Source organism: Eufriesea mexicana, unplaced genomic scaffold (assembly GCF_001483705.2).
Source record: "Eufriesea mexicana isolate 0111107269 unplaced genomic scaffold, ASM148370v2 scaffold555, whole genome shotgun sequence".
Classification (NCBI taxonomy): Eukaryota; Metazoa; Arthropoda; class Insecta; order Hymenoptera; family Apidae; genus Eufriesea; species Eufriesea mexicana.
Window position 1 is genome coordinate 326,170 of NW_016908695.1, and position 16,479 is coordinate 342,648.

A 16,479-nucleotide genomic window follows, 5' to 3' on the forward strand; every position below is an offset into this window, starting at 1 on the left:
AAGAACACCAAGATAACGAAAACACACAAAGACGCACTCTTTTAAAACTCTCTTTCCAACACCAAGCGACTCACGCTTGTGCTGGTCACAACCGATTTCTAAGGACTCTGTTTTGGTTGTCAAGGACCACGCTTTTATGCTTTCCTTAACCTACGCTTCACCTCCCCGTAGAGGAGTCATGCAACTTAATTTTGTTATATAGAATAACTTTGCGATTTGCTTCTAGAAGATATCGATCGGTTTACAATTTGTTTTTGTTGGCAATAGCCGATTCGCTATTTCTTTTGCTATCCTACAATGTAAAATATAATTGTATTAGAAAAATCACGTTCTACTACCATATAAGTTCAATTCTGCAACCACCGACATAACTAACCCTCGAATCCGTATTCCAGGCGGAAATAATTACCTGTTAATTGCGCTGGCACGAATGGAGCTGAATATTTTTTCGCAGAAACGAGAATGGTCGAGAAGAGGAGGAAGATTGGAAGGAACCGCTAGCCAGGTACAACCAGATATTCGTACACGTGCAGACATATGGATGCACGTTATGGGATACCATATAGGTTAGCGCCGCGTTATTATTTTTAAGACTGGTTGGATTGAATTTTTATAGGTCTGTTGGCATACGTTTAGCTGGCCAGTGGTTCTCCGACCACGGGATGAGTTTCAATTTTTATGGTACCGTTAACGAGCAGCAGCGACGCTTGAACACCGTCGGTACGGTAACAAGAGCCACGGACAACCCCATGAGACGCGTTAGCATATGAATGCCAGGGTGGTGGAGCTACAAGGAACGAAATACAGCTAATAAAAGGAAGAAGTTTTTGAAAGGGACGCCGCGGTGGATCGGTTTCGTATAATAAGCCCCTTCCTCCGCTCCAGAGGGTGTTAAGGTCCCCGCAAAAAAAGGGTTGAATCCACCCTTTGAACCCTGCCACCATTGTTAAGAATACAAACGACTTTGGAACTCGTAATTTTCGATCGACTACCGACCGAGGAAATATTTTATGTTCTCGACGAAATCCCCGTATTTGTGTTCTCACTCCGTGGCTAATCGTAAACGAAAGCTTCTTTATGCGCGCGAGATGAACTTGTCAAAAGTGATATCGTAAATATTCCTTTGGGAACCTAACCTCTGTCGAAGAATGTCCTACACTCCGGTTCGTGAATCGTTCGATAGAGAGGAACGTTGAATGCAAACGTCGACAGGGAATACGACGAATCGAGAATTAGCGAGGAGAGGAATATTGAATATTCAGGTATATGTGAATATATATATATATATATATATGTTTCATTGGATTCTCATCCGTGTTGAATATCACATAGGGTTTTTCCCGTTTAAGCAAGTACATCGTTATATTATGATTATTATTATTGTTGTTATTATTATAGGGTCATAGAAAATTGCAGTAATTGAATAAAAATTAGTAGATGAAGATCCTTTGCACTTCGAGAATTTTTTAATTAGCGAGGAGAGAAATAATGAATATTCACGTATATACATACGTACGTACATGCACGTACACGTGTGCATAAGTATTTGAACAGACTATACGATTTGGCTGGAAACGTTGTAACTTTATTTTATTGTCATATTTTCTGCAATTAATATTCATTCGTGTTATCTTCGTGTTTACATTTTCAGGTTTTCCCTGTTTCATTGGATTCTCATTTGTTCTGTATATTATATAGGATTCTTCTCGTTTAAGTATGCACATCGTTATATTATTATTATTATTATAGGGTCGTAAAAAATTGCAATAAACGAATAGAAATTACTGTATTTCGAGAATTTTTTCGTTCTATCTATATTTTACTATTTTATAGCAAATAGCATATTGTAGGTTATCAATGATTTCATAATGTAGCTAATAAAGTATAGAAGGTTAAATATGGTGTTTATGTAATATGTGTCCACCATGCTGGACATTAACGCTGTCCACTACTCGAGGTTTTTCTGATAATAAGTCTATTCGAAGTATGTTATACGATTTTCTCCATTTATCAAATAAATTTTTAAATATTCCTCTGATTTTTGACACTTTGATTTTATTTTATAGTGCCTCTTATAGCATACCAACTTTATTTGATTAATTTGACGATTGCAACGACATTTGCAAGATTTTTCACATAACAATGTTCTGGAATAATTGTATTAATTAATTTGGACATTTTTTAATTATATATTTAGGAGTTACCACATGATATGTTTGCAAATTACGCTAATTACGAATTCAGTGGTAGAATTAGACAAAACAAAATGCAAAATTGAATGCAAAATTTCAAATAGATATGTTTGAAAAAAGTTAAATTTGTTAGAAAACTATCACAATTGAATTTAAAATTTCAGAAGGTTAAATGGAAGATTTTATTATTGATGAAACAAACATCTTCTTGATATTAATGAAAATAAAAATTGACGTCTTTTTTAATATTTTTTGATTTTTTAAATTCATTCTTAGGCATATCTATTCATGTAATTTGAAAATATTTCTCATTAAGAGAAATCATAGTGAATAATATTAAATCAAAATTGAGAATTTAGATGAACATAATATAATATTTTCTGTTTTACGAGGCATTTTTAATTTCAGCAGATCTAAATGCAGTCGCAGTGTACAGTGCAGAATTTCGACCAAAATTCAATTTTGCAAGTGTAAAACTGCGTTTTGTTACTGCACCACATTTGTTACATACGTTTCAATTGATCAAACACCGTCTGAAATTTTGAAATACAATAATCACTATCTGAAGTATAGTTTCTGGAGTACCAAAGTTGACGAAATTTAGTGCCCCTATATACTTTAAAATTAATAACATGATCAATGTACTGCTACATTTTATACTCAAGAAATTTTATATTTCGCACATTTCTCCTATAAACTATATTCCATAAACATAAACCTTGAAATTCCACAATTCAAATTATCTCTGAATTTACTTCAATAATATCTCTTCCAAGACATAATTATAAATTATCGACACTAAAGCAGTCACGTTATTCACGAGATTTCACTGGGAGTCGAGTTGCACCTTATAAGGGAACCTCTCAGGTACAATATCCATTTAAAAAATTACTGTGTCACTGCACAATCTTCTCAGACTCCTAATCCACATCCTAAGAACTGCACGCACGTTGTCTCTATAGTCAAACGCTAGACATGTCTCCAGCACCCATCACGGGGTCGCAGTTCACGTGACTCACAAGGAGAGTGCAAGTCCTTCGAATCACCGATTTTATTGAAACTTTGTAGGTTTGTAGATTTCGTCATGCAGTTCAAGAATATATACCATTATAACCACCACTACCCGCTGCCTCAGTGAGCGAGAGAGCTCAGTGTATGCACTAAACATCTCTGTGTTGCGAGATTTTCGTTGATTTTTGCTTAACCCTTTCGCTATTACTGGTAACTATAGTCACTGGCCACGAGACGCCATCTACACATGACGGGTGACTATAGTCACCGGCCAGAAAAATTGAGTAAAAGGTTGAGACAAGTGTTACCGTGCTATTTAGCTCTCTTCGCAAAGAATTGCAAGCTCTATTCAGATAATCAGTTTCTCCTTTTCTTTTCTTTTTTCCTTCAAAACACTTGACTCCGAATACTAAGGACTGCAGGATAGTAATGTTCCCATCATTGGCACGACGCTTCGTTCGACGGTAAAAATTTCGCGCCGTTAACATTAGAACTACCGATCTTCAACCGTTTGAGTCCCAGAGGCTTTTGGAACAACTCGGTCGAAAAACCCCGAACAGCGCGATAACTGTTGCCTTAATCGAGTGCGAGAAGTCCAAACGACGGAATAGTGCTTGTTCAATTTAAATCGAAAAATCCCAATCTTCGCAGTAGCGCAAAGTATGCACATCGTTATATTATTATTATTATTATAGGGTCGTAAAAAATTGCAATAAACGAATAGAAATTACTGTATTTCGAGAATTTTTTCGTTCTATCTATATTTTACTATTTTATAGCAAATAGCATATTGTAGGTTATCAATGATTTCATAATGTAGCTAATAAAGTATAGAAGGTTAAATATGGTGTTTATGTAATATGTGTCCACCATGCTGGACATTAACGCTGTCCACTACTCGAGGTTTTTCTGATAATAAGTCTATTCGAAGTATGTTATACGATTTTCTCCATTTATCAAATAAATTTTTAAATATTCCTCTGATTTTTGACACTTTGATTTTATTTTATAGTGCCTCTTATAGCATACCAACTTTATTTGATTAATTTGACGATTGCAACGACATTTGCAAGATTTTTCACATAACAATGTTCTGGAATAATTGTATTAATTAATTTGGACATTTTTTAATTATATATTTAGGAGTTACCACATGATATGTTTGCAAATTACGCTAATTACGAATTCAGTGGTAGAATTAGACAAAACAAAATGCAAAATTGAATGCAAAATTTCAAATAGATATGTTTGAAAAAAGTTAAATTTGTTAGAAAACTATCACAATTGAATTTAAAATTTCAGAAGGTTAAATGGAAGATTTTATTATTGATGAAACAAACATCTTCTTGATATTAATGAAAATAAAAATTGACGTCTTTTTTAATATTTTTTGATTTTTTAAATTCATTCTTAGGCATATCTATTCATGTAATTTGAAAATATTTCTCATTAAGAGAAATCATAGTGAATAATATTAAATCAAAATTGAGAATTTAGATGAACATAATATAATATTTTCTGTTTTACGAGGCATTTTTAATTTCAGCAGATCTAAATGCAGTCGCAGTGTACAGTGCAGAATTTCGACCAAAATTCAATTTTGCAAGTGTAAAACTGCGTTTTGTTACTGCACCACATTTGTTACATACGTTTCAATTGATCAAACACCGTCTGAAATTTTGAAATACAATAATCACTATCTGAAGTATAGTTTCTGGAGTACCAAAGTTGACGAAATTTAGTGCCCCTATATACTTTAAAATTAATAACATGATCAATGTACTGCTACATTTTATACTCAAGAAATTTTATATTTCGCACATTTCTCCTATAAACTATATTCCATAAACATAAACCTTGAAATTCCACAATTCAAATTATCTCTGAATTTACTTCAATAATATCTCTTCCAAGACATAATTATAAATTATCGACACTAAAGCAGTCACGTTATTCACGAGATTTCACTGGGAGTCGAGTTGCACCTTATAAGGGAACCTCTCAGGTACAATATCCATTTAAAAAATTACTGTGTCACTGCACAATCTTCTCAGACTCCTAATCCACATCCTAAGAACTGCACGCACGTTGTCGCTCTAGTCAAACGCTAGACATGTCTTCAGCACCCATCACGGGGTCGCAGTTCACGTGACTCACAAGGAGAGTGCAAGTCCTTCGAATCACCGATTTTATTGAAACTTTGTAGATTTCGTCATGCAGTTCAAGAATATATACCATTATAACCACCACTACCCGCTGCCTCAGTGAGCGAGAGAGCTCAGTGTATGCACTAAAAGCACAATCTTCTCAGACTCCTAATCCACATCCTAAGAACTGCACGCACGTTGTCGCTCTAGTCAAACGCTAGACATGTCTTCAGCACCCATCACGGGGTCGCAGTTCACGTGACTCACAAGGAGAGTGCAAGTCCTTCGAATCACCGATTTTATTGAAACTTTGTAGATTTCGTCATGCAGTTCAAGAATACATACCATTATAACCACCACTACCCGCTGCCTCAGTGAGCGAGAGAGCTCAGTGTATGCACTAAACATCTCTGTGTTGCGAGATTTTCGTTGATTTTTGCTTAACCCTTTCGCTATTACTGGTAACTATAGTCACTGGCCACGAGACGCCATCTACACATGACGGGTGACTATAGTCACCGGCCAGAAAAATTGAGTAAAAGGTTGAGACAAGTGTTACCGTGCTATTTAGCTCTCTTCGCAAAGAATTGCAAGCTCTATTCAGATAATCAGTTTCTCCTTTTCTTTTCTTTTTTCCTTCAAAACACTTGACTCCGAATACTAAGGACTGCAGGATAGTAATGTTCCCATCATTGGCACGACGCTTCGTTCGACGGTAAAAATTTCGCGCCGTTAACATTAGAACTACCGATCTTCAACCGTTTGAGTCCCAGAGGCTTTTGGAACAACTCGGTCGAAAAACCCCGAACAGCGCGATAACTGTTGCCTTAATCGAGTGCGAGAAGTCCAAACGACGGAATAGTGCTTGTTCAATTTAAATCGAAAAATCCCAATCTTCGCAGTAGCGCATGGTGCTATGTGACGTACGTGCATCAGCAAAGTTGAGCGCGCCACTTCGACTGAAGAGCGCGATCGCGCTGCTTGGGATTAATCGGTTTAACACATTTAGATAAAAGCTATCGTGTTTTCCCACTTTCCTTTTCTCTCTGCAGACTTTCATCGCAATTACCAGACGAATTCGTGGCTCCGTGAACGGGAGGCACGTCCACGGGACGACAAGTACCGCCTGTCCGTGACGGGCGATCATAATAAAATAAATTATGCAGTGACCGGGCGTCAATGAAATCTTCTTCAATTTTTATCGTTTTACACCGCCATAAATTCGGCCGGTGAGTAACTGTTACGAAACAACGGCGCTCGCGGTCCAGGAAAGACGGCCGTGATCGTTTCTCAGGAATCCCTGATTGATTTAAACCGTGAAAGGGTTGGAGCAGAAAAATAGGTAGAAAGGAAGGAGGATCGGGTGGCTGCCTATCCCCGGACACACGGAGTGGTAGATACGTGGCGTGGTCGAAGGGAAAAAAGGAGATGGGGAGTCGTTGGCTGGGGCTGTCGAGCGAAGAAATATACAGCAGGTACGGAGTCGCGTTCTAGGACAGCGGGGAAGGAAAGGAAACGAAACTGGGGAACTGGAAGAAAGAGAAGAAAAATTATGGAGAGCGAGCCCAGGCAGTAATAACATCAACGGCTCTTAATGGAGGCATCAGCCTATGCTTGTGGCACAATTTCGTGGGCTTTACGATCGCGTATATCAGAGGTCCCGCGGAGCGGATTAGCCCCCGGGGGTTATTCGCCTATGTCCCACTGTGACATTCGTACCTTTGCTTCTCGTCTTCTACCTTCAACCCTTCGTGTTCGCCTGGCTCCTCTTCGATTCCTCCTTTTTCTCCGATGTGTGTTCACATGCTGATCACATTTCGCTCACTGTATTGCCTCGGAGGTGTTCCGGGGTTATTCGATTTGGATTTAGACTGCATTGTAAATTTGATTGGTGGTGTGGGGTAACAAGAGTTATTTCTGTGGAATTGGTTTCGTGAGTTAGGGATGGCGAGGTATGAGTGTGTTGTGAGTGTGAATACAAGTGTATGAGGTCGAGCGATGGCACGAATGTAGATATGTATGTCTTTAGAAGTGCGAGTGGAAGATCTAGAATGTGTGGTGTTGTGCAGTTGCTGTGGATCAAAGTTAATATGTTATAAGAAAGTTCAACAATTACGATATAAGACGTGTGTAATTTATAATTTTATAATAAATATACGATTGTTGTACAACAAACTCACATGTGTATCATCGAGTGACGATGTGTTTTGATATATAGTGTAAGGATACCTTTATTTTTAAATTAGTTGTTCTGTAGTACTGGTTACCACAGATTTTAATGCATCATGGTGTGAAAGTGCGTGATATTTGCATGAATGAATGAGTACAGTGAGTACCTATGGAATGTTTATTTGTGTGATTTTAGGTATTAGGTAAAACAGATATACATGTAATGAACGTAGTGTGCAATAGTCTGGGTATTTTTATGTAATATATTGTAGAAGACAGGACAAATGAGAGAAAACTGAGTGAGAGAAGACGTTGAGAGAGCGAGTGTCCTATTAAAAGAATGAAGAGATAGAGAAATATTTTATCGACAATTTTTATACGATTCACTGACATTGTTAACCCTTTGCATTCCACGATTTTTTGGTTAAAGAAACGTAAGAGTTCAACAATTTTCTACTATGAAGCTGGCGATATTTTTTTGAGCAGTAAATAAGAAATAGTATAATAATTGACACGTAGAATTATTTGATTTTGATACCTCGCACATCGTTACGTTATCTTAAATTTGACATGTTAATTAATATCGATTTTCGAAATTTTATTAAATGCCTACTGATGGGCGTTTCTCGAGTACAAGGAGTTAATAACATATTTACTACAATTAATTCTATTACTTATTTACTGTATTCTTATATATCATCCCCTATTCACAGTTTCGTGTTGCATCAGCCTCGTGGTCTTTTAGCAATAACAGAGAGAGGTGGTGCATAGATTGTAATAAAGTACGAGGTGTTCTAGATATTGTGGCTACCTTGATTGTGATTTTAGGTTGTGAAAACAGGTATACGTGTAATGAACGTATTTTTATTTTAATATAATGCAGAAGACAGGACAAATGAGAGAGGAGTGGGATAGGTAAGTGATAGTAAGAGAGAATTCAGAAAGGGAAGATGTTGGGAGAAAAAAAAGAGTGTCCTATTAAAAGAGTGAAGAGAAAGAGAAATATTTTATCGGTAATTTTCATGAGATACGTTAATATTGTTAATAAAATATTTAATTAATACAATTACCTATTTATTGTATTCTTCTATATTATCACAATTTTGTGTCGTATCAATCTCTTGGGTTATTAGGAACAACAGAGCTGGTGTATAGGTTGTAATAAAGCAAGGGGTGTTTTAGATATTGTAGCAGTCTTGATGTTATTTCACTGTTATTTGAGTTTACTTTTAGAGTGGGTTTGATGTTAAATTGATTTCTTAAGGACAGGTATGCCTCTCGTTGCAGTACGAGGTCGTCCACGATTTGGGTCGTGTTTCACGTGCGAGAGGGCAATCTTGTGGGGATGTTTAGCTTTTAAGCTGGTATGAGTGAGAGGTGATGCGTGGTGACGAGTGAATGTGGATGGGTGGTAAACTGGAAAACAAAAGAATTGCGAAGAACAAGTGAGTGTGTGTCCGACCATGTGGTGCGTGAATGTCCCTTTGCCGCGTGAGAATGTGCGATAAACAATAATCTAGAAATGTAGAGACAATCCTTGTAATAATTAATATTATTAATAAATAGTTTGATAAGTGAGAGCGTCAAGTTTTCATTATCCACCACAAATTTTATGGTCGAAATGTTCAGTGATTGTTGTGTCAAGATGTCAGTCGCAGAAAGAGAGAGAGAGAGTACACAGTGAGCAGGGAGAGAGAGTATATATTGTTAGTTCGAGATAAATAGTATTAGTATTATAATTATTAACTTCGTTAATATTTTGTGATCAATAACTATAGTGGTATTTTATAATTGCACATTATCGTTCAATGTACTCGCAATTTGTAATTTGAGGATGATAAAAACGAGGGTACTGATATCGGTACGATTTTCTTATCGTATGCTCGAAGTTTCGAGAAGTATAGTAAATATAATAAGTATAGTTGTAGTCAGATTTGATTTTAAATGCGGTATAAAATGAATCTCAGTCACCAGTTAAGAAAGTTAAATTAGAATTTTGAATAGAAATTAATGTTTCGTGTCAAATTTGAAGTAGTGCAACAATATACGAAGTATTCCAATTTTATATATGATTTATTTTTATTTGATGTATTTGATTTTCGTTGATGTTATTGTAGAAAACGTTATCGATTTCATGACAGAAAATTCTTATCTTGCTATTCCTTAGGGTAAAAGAACCTTCGAGTTCAAAGGGTCAATAGCAACCGAATAATGATACAAATAAGAAAATCATATTTGAAACATCTTGATAGATTACGCTCATTTCCGTTATTCTGTGCTCTAAGTTTCAAAGATGTATGAATATAATTCAATAAATTATAAATTATAAACCTGTATAATTTCTAGGATATTTTTATTTGTAATAATAATTTAATTATGATAAAAATAGGAAAATAATATTGATATGATAATTTCTCTCCTTATCTGTTGGAAATGTCTGCAGATATGTCGATACAATTCAGTTTAGGTTAAATTATAAATCCAATATGTAAAGAATGATAATATATACGTATACCTATATACGTATCTCGTAGTAAATTTATTATTTAGAATAGTAATTTAATAATTTAAGAATAAGACAATAATATTGATACGACAATTTTATTTCTTACGTATTTGCATAAATAAACCATAAAATTGGTCATTATAGACTTGACTTGAATTCGATTTTAAATCTAATCTATTCTAAAGAATAATATATTGTATATATTACACGATAGTGTAATTTTTTGATCTTGGATAATTTTATTTAACGGTAGTAAAATTACGAGAATAATACGAGAAATATTTCTATAGATACGTCACTATGAATTCTTACGAAGGAAAGGTAATACGTGATAAATTGATGGGGTCTTTAATTGCAATTGAGAATATCTTTAGTAATGTTTATTATCATTTCAATATATTCAAAGATACTATCCTTCAATGCAAGAGCGAAAGACAATTAAGTCCATACTAAGAATTGAAAAATCATAAAATATATAAATAATCATTAATAAATAATTTTATATTTTACATATAAATATTTTATAGTTAGTTACTGGAATCACACAAATTTAGTTTCACCAAAATTAGTTTCTATATTTACTGATTATAAGCAAGAGACGTATGCTTCTTTATTTCTATGATGCTACTCCAATTATAGTCAATTTAGAGCCAAAGACAATTCAGTCCATACCAAGATTTAAAAAATCATAAAATATATAAATATTATATATTTAATAACAAACAATTTTATATTTTACATATAAATATTTTACAGCTAGTTATTGGAATCACACGGATTTAGTTTAACCAAAATTAATTTCTATATTTTCTGATTATAAGTAAGAAACGTATGCTTCTTTATTTTCATTATGCAACTCCAATTATAGTCAATTTAGAGCGAGTGATAATTCAGTCCATACCAAGATTAAAAAAATCATAAAATATATAAATAATCATTAATAAATAATTTTATATTTTGCATATAAATATTTTATAGTTATTTACTGGAATCACACAAATTTAGTTTCACCAAAATTAATTTCTATATTTACTGATTATAAGCAAGAAACGTAATTACATGTGCTTTATTTTTATTATGCTATTCCGATTATAGTCAATTTAGAGCGGAAGACAATTCAGTCTATATCAAGATTTAAATAATCATAAAATATATAAATAATCATTAATAAATAATTTTATATTTTACATATAAATATTTTATAGTTATTTACTGGAATCACACAAATTTAGTTTCACCAAAATTAATTTCTATATTTACTGATTATAAGCATGAAATGTAATTACGTGTACTTTATTTTTATTTTGCTACTCCGATTATAGTCAATTCATATTTAGTATATTCTACATTATATGTATTCTACATTTACTATTTATTCTACATTTATGTGTAGTATATTTTATATATACACGTTATAGTAGTTCCAGTACGAGATTCACATGATAATACCCCATTGCTGATAGTATCATACATCAGAGTTCACTTTCCGAGTGGTTTTCGCTGAAAGTGAATATAGTTCAACGATTCTATAAAGCTGTACATAAAGCTGAACGACAACTCGCGTTAAGATACTTTACGTTTTACGATTTTTTGAAACTCCAATCATCGGCATTCGGTACAATCTAGCGTTTACGAGCGAACTGGCAAATATTTTGCACCTCCTCTCGATGACCTCTTTTCAGCAATGTCTTGCTATCTCCTCAAAGTGGCGAATCGAGCGTCATTTCGAGGCGTTCATTCAAATGCAGTCGACTGTACATCTCAACCGCGCAAATTTTACTGCCGGCAACGATCGTGATGGATGCTCAATTTACGCTTGAAATACGAATAAAGCGAACAACAAGGTTTTTGCATCATTTGTTACGAGTTGGACGATGAGTTCTAATATTCGAACTACAATGGTCTATTATGTTGTACTGTTTCTCTGTGACACTAATTTCTATCAAATTTTTGTATAAAAATTATTAACGTAATTCGTTATTAATACTTTACAAGTGTTATTAATACTTTATGTAACCTGTTGAATTTAATTTTTAAGTACTATGAATTTTAATTTATATGGTGATTTATTTTATTTCATTTTCAAGTGGATATATCAATGTTTGTAAATTATAGTATTGCAGTATGTAGAAAATAGTATGTGTAGTAATAATTATATCATTGTAGATGATAAATGAATGACATTATAATACCCACAATATGCTGTAACACTATAAATATTATTATGATACTGAAACACAAAATCTACTGCAATATATTAAGTATATATTCAAACTACAAACTATAATAAATTTAATAGTAAATTGGTCAGTAATGGGAAGAATAATTATATTTGGAATAATTTCCCACATTTTTTAAAATTGAGAAATCTAATACTCAGTTTCCTTACATACGAAGGTGCTTAACAAATATTGTAATTTCGTACATGGAATAATAAATAAAGAAATTAAGTAATAGCTATTTTTTGCAGAAACGTTGACAAGAATATAATAGGTAAAAAATTAATTAGTAACTAAAATAATGAACGAAAAATTAAAATGATCCTCAACTTTTGAAGAAACATTGATAAGAACATTAGTTAGAAATAAATTAGTAAACGAAATAATACATGAAAAATAAATAATATGAAATGTAATAATTAAATTATATTACATAACGATATACTAATTGCAATTTTAACAGAATTATACAAATTTCATTTATAATTAAAACTAATTTATATCTAAACGCTAAAAGCTATAATTAAAACAGAAATTTCTGAAGTATAGTTCGTCTAAAGGCTATACATAATAGGTCATTGAATTCGTATTTTGTCAGCACTAATCATACGAAGTCAAAAATACATGGTGCCATTTTATTAAGGCAAAATAGCTTATGGAATATATTATATTTCAAAATGTACACGACGAACCATGGGGGTTGGGAACATTTTCTTATTCACACTGTTAAAAGTAGCCCAAGAAACCTGCCACATTCAATATAATAAAGTAAAATGGGATGTAAATAATAAAGGAAGAAAATAAAACGATAACTATCATTCGAGAAAACATTGACGATACAATCAACAAATTAATATAATCCAAAACATCATTGAGACTTCCTTTACAATCGAAATTTAATTCCGCAAGAAATAAATTCCAACATACTCAAAGACAGCTACGAAATTTGCAAAATTGCCAATAAGCAGTCAACTATAACGCGTTCGAAATATTAATCGGTATAAAATCAACGAAATATCATTAAAACTTCCCTTAAAATCGAAATTTAATTCCACAAGAAATAAATTTCAATAGATTCAGTGACAGCTAAGAAATTTGCAAAATTGCCAATAATCAGTCAACTATAACGCGTTGGAAATATTATTAATCGGTATAAAATCAGCAAACCGATATAATCCAAAACACCATTGAAACTTCCCTTACAATCGAAATTTAATTTCACAAGAAATAAATTATAATAGACTCAGTGATAGCTAAAAAATTTGCAAAATTGCCAATAATCAGTCAACTATAACGCGTTGGAAATATTATTAATCGGTATAAAATCAACAAACCGATATAATCCAAAACACCATTGAAACTTCCCTTACAATCGAAATTTAATTCCGCAAGAAATAAATTACAATAGACTCAGTGATAGCTAAAAAATTTGCAAAATTGCCAATAATCAGTCAACTATAACGCGTTGGAAATATTATTAATCGGTATAAAATCAACAAACCGATATAATCCAAAACACCATTGAAACTTCCCTTACAATCGAAATTTAATTCCACAAGAAATAAATTACAATAGACCCAGCGATAGCTAAAAAATTTGCAAAATTGCCAATGAGCAGTCAACTATAACGCGTTGGAAATATTAATCGGTATATTATAAAACATCTCGATGGACAGACTTAACAAGGTGAATTTGCATGGGGAATGATTAATCACAGCGGCGTGACTATTTCGTTGGGTAAAGTGTACGGGTAAAAAAGAAAGCGTTGGATAGCGAGTTGATTGACAGAACGGCATATTGAAAGACATTAAGTCAACACCAAGCAATTAAGAGAAGCCGTCGAAGCTGATACCGGAGATAGGATCCGACGAGTAGGAGGGCGTACACCGGTGGAGAGCAGGTGATGGGCGCTATTGTCTCGAGTCACTCTGCCTGCAACAGCGGCCTATAGCTTCTTCGAGATGCCCGATAGCGTGGACGTAGCGCCGATTGAGATCGATATATGCCCGCGAGGACACGGCCGCTGACAGCTTGACCCGGCTTCGGTAGGGTCGACTTGAGAGAGGTCAAGATCTCCTGGACAAATGCCACGGAGTTTCGTGACCAAGGAATCGAGGACGTTCACCTTTAAACACCGCTGTCGGTGTATTTTTCGATAAATTGAGTTTAAGGAGACGAGTGTTTCCGTTGTGATTTTTGTGAACAAACTTTACGCGATGCTCTATTCTGATGTATATTATGTATACATGTGAATCTTTCTTGTTGTTGTTAACTGGTGTATATATATTCTGATAGTATATTATATTGGTGTATATATATTATAAATAAATATGATTATTTAGCGATGAGGATACTATTATATTGTTTTATTTATTATTTTAGTTATTTTATGTTGTTTTATTTATTATATTAGTTATTTTATATATTTATGTAGTTATTTTAGTTATTTATATAGTTATATAGAGTGGTGTTCTATTAAGATATATATTGTGTATCTTATATAATTGTTGTTTATTAGTTGCCTCAGCTGCTATGGTTGTAAATTAGTGTTGCGTTAGCTGCGTGGTTATTAGCGACGAAGATATTGTTATATTGCTTTATTTATTATTTTAGTTATTTTAATACGGATATAAAATAATAAATTTTAAGAAAATTAATATTAGTAGTTATTCAGATGTATTATGTATATTATGTACATCATATTTAATATACTATATTATATTAGTATATTATAAATACTACTACTACTGCCATTGCTGTTAATATATTAAGTTACAAATTGCTTCTAGTGATAATGAAGTGTGTATAATTTTATAATTTTCGATGTTTATTTATTTATTTATTTATAAATTGATGCACCAGTTTTGGTAAAAAGAAGAATTAATTTCTGAATATGAAGACAATGAAATTAATTTAATAATAAGTTTGATATACGAAAAAGGAAAGAGAGAGAAACAAAGTTAATAATTACGAAGTTAATTATACAAAATTTTGCAGACTGTGGATATTGTCCTTAAGAAGAGATTTGAGCTCTTTGAAATTATGAAACAAATTGAAATGTATTTCGTAAATATGTATTTTAAAGCTTTATTTAATTTTTCGAAGTATTTAATATATAGGAGACTTGATACTTTGCTTCGTTGCCTAATTATATACTTTAAACCTAATGTAATTAAAACATATTAACTTTTGCGCTAATATCATGAAATACTATTAAAATTTGGCAAATATATAAAAAAGTAACATTCAAAAGAAGCATCCATAGCTTACAAAAATAATATAATTTAGTATAAAATACTATAGCATAATTTAATTATGCAACTGACCGATTATATAAATATAAAATCACATACGTATATATAAATTGAAAAATGATAATTAGAAAATTTGGTACGTAGGATACCTAGATTTGATGACTATAGTGACACGAATTACGAATGAGCATAGATAAAAATAATTCAGAATACAGAATAATAAATAATTTTTAACTTCTAATTGATTTATGGCAATTTGCAATAAATAGTTCCTTTCATACTGTTTATCTGAACCGATTTATCTCCCAATTAGGATAATCAACGTTCTACTATACTCCTCTGTATAACAATAAATAATAAATAACTTTTAATAATTTTTAATAATAATAAATAATTTTTAACTTCTAATTGATTTATGACATAATTAGCGACAAATAATTTTTTTATACTGATTATCTGAACCGATTTGTCTTCCAATTAGTATAATCAACGTTCTACTATACTCCTATGTATAATAATAAATAATAAATAATTTTTAACTAACTTCTAATTGATTTATGACATAATTCGCGACAAATAATTATTTTGTACTGGTGACCTGAACCAATTTATTTCCCAATTAGGATAATCAGCCTTTTACTGTACTCCTCTGTATAACAATAAATAATAAATAACTTTTAATAATTTTTAATAATAATAAATAATTTTTAACTTCTAATTGATTTATGACATAATTCGCGACGAATAGTTATTTTGTACTGCTGACCTGAACCGATTTATTTCACAATTAGGATAAACAAGGTTCTACTATACCCCTCTGTATAACAATAAATAATAAATAACTTTTAATAATTTTTAATAATAATAAATAATTTTTAACTTCTAATTGATTTATGACATAATTAGCGACAAATAATTTTTTTATACTGATTATCTGAACCGATTTGTCTTCCAATTAGTATAATCAACGTTCTACTATAC